The 1,969-nt window shown below is 36.4% G+C and overlaps 1 pseudogene; it reads right to left on the bottom strand.

Moving 5' to 3' along the window:
* Positions 1–988: 988 nt before the first annotated feature.
* LOC131756763 (small ribosomal subunit protein uS17-like) lies at positions 989–1,466 on the bottom strand (annotated as a pseudogene).
* Positions 1,467–1,969: the final 503 nt, after the last annotated feature.

Raw genomic sequence — 1,969 nt, 5'->3', positions numbered from 1 at the left:
ATTTTCCATCCTCCTTTTTCCAAAGCTGTGTTTTTGTAATCCTAATATCTAATAATAAAATATGTATATGTGTTTTTTGATTCTATCTGATTGACATCGGAATTATATGTAACCTAGAGCTGTATAATGGAGCCAGACTCCTTTTGAGCTTACAGTTTTGGGAGCTGATCCTAGTAATAATTATTTCCTTACTTTTCACTGCATTTTTGTAGAAGTATTTTAATGGAAACTTCTAATAAGAAAAACAAAAGGTAGTATTTTTTAATTCACAAATTCCAAATTCCTAACTTAGGGAGGTGAGAAATAACCTAGGTCTGCCATCTCATTTGACACTTGAAAAGTAGGTCTAATGTTTTTGGAAGAAAAAATCTTTGTGTACATCATATGCATTCTCACAAATCTAAGTTAATTTGGAATTTGAGGAATTAAAAGATACTACCTGTTGTTTATCTTATTAAGAGTTTCCATTAAAATATTTCTACCAAAAAAATGCAGTGAAAAGTAAGGAAATAACTCTTACTAAAATCAGCTATGTCTAGCTTGATTAGCTATGTCTAGATCCCAAAAACGTCAGCTAAAAAAACTAAATATGTATATATGTGTATATATGTATATACACACATAAATGTATATATGTATACATACACACAATATGCCTGCTGAAGACATTGCTATACAGTTTTAATATGTTAATCTTCTGACTTTATTTGCTCATTTCAAGTAGAATATAATTTAGATGCAATTCTACATTAATTGTGTTTTATTCCTAAACAACCTGTTATAAAGAATACATTGAATGGAGTCTTAAAATGGGATAATATGCACGCTGAGATGCTACACAGAAAAAAAAGAAAACCCCTTTGTGGAGTTACTGGATAGCAACTCTATTTTGAGACAATATTGCTAAAATGTTTTTGTTTTGTTTTGTTTTGTTTGACTGGGAAAAAAAACCTTTACTTTGTCTGGGTCAGTGGGCAGGGGTCCAGTCTCAGAACTTCTGGAACTGCTTCTTGGTGCCGGCAGCTTTGGTCACCTGGAGCCCTTTGAAGCACCCCATCTTGCTTAGGCGAGGGCACTCGCCCACTGTGACAGTGTCGCCGATCTGGATGTCCCTGAAGCGGGGGGGAAAGATGCACGGATATGTTCTTGTGCCGCTTCTCGAAGCAATTGTACCTTCGGATGCAGTGGAGGTAGTCTTGGTGGATGACAAGGGTTCTCTGCATCTTTACCTTGGGCACCATGCCAGATAGGATCCGCCCTTGGATGACAACATTACCAGTAAAAGGGCATTTCTTGTCATTGTAGGTGCCCTCGATGGCCTCCTTCGGTGTCTTGAACCCCAGACCCATGTTCCCGTAGTTATGCGGGAGCTTCTCCTTGCCAGTTTCTCCAAGCAGAACCCTCTTCTTATTTTGAAAGATGGTCGATTGCTTTTGGTAGGCACTCTCCACCTGAATGTCCGCCATCTTCCCCGCCACCTGAAAAAAGATTAAATGTTTTAATATTTGAGAAAGAAAAAGATTCAGAAGATTTAAAGATCTCATGAAGTCTTTGCTATAGCTTATAGATATGTGTTCTGATGGTAATTTCATAAATTATTTTCAAATAATTTGTTCTAAGGTAACTTATTACATTAAAAAAGAACCCCATAAAAGATGTGTTTTATCTTGTACTTCACTCAGAATAACTTCTTTTCCTTGTTTCATTTAAATTCTCAGTTTTATATTGTCATAATGCTTGATTTTGTTTTACTTCTTGAAGTGCTTCGTGATCATATAACTGGGACTAAGTAGGAACTAAATGCACCTAAACTTAATGGTTGCTGCTCACCAACTACATAATTATTGTCAGGGTGGCTAAAAATGCAGAAAGTCTGTCAAATATAAAAGAAACACGCAGGGAGCAGTGGTGGGGAAGATGGAAGTCACAGCTGGAGGTAATGATTACTCTCAATGTCTTGCTACAGCAA

This window comes from Kogia breviceps, chromosome 5, assembly GCF_026419965.1.
Source record: "Kogia breviceps isolate mKogBre1 chromosome 5, mKogBre1 haplotype 1, whole genome shotgun sequence".
Taxonomy (NCBI): Eukaryota; Metazoa; Chordata; class Mammalia; order Artiodactyla; family Physeteridae; genus Kogia; species Kogia breviceps.
This window is presented reverse-complemented; position numbering and strand designations above follow the sequence as displayed.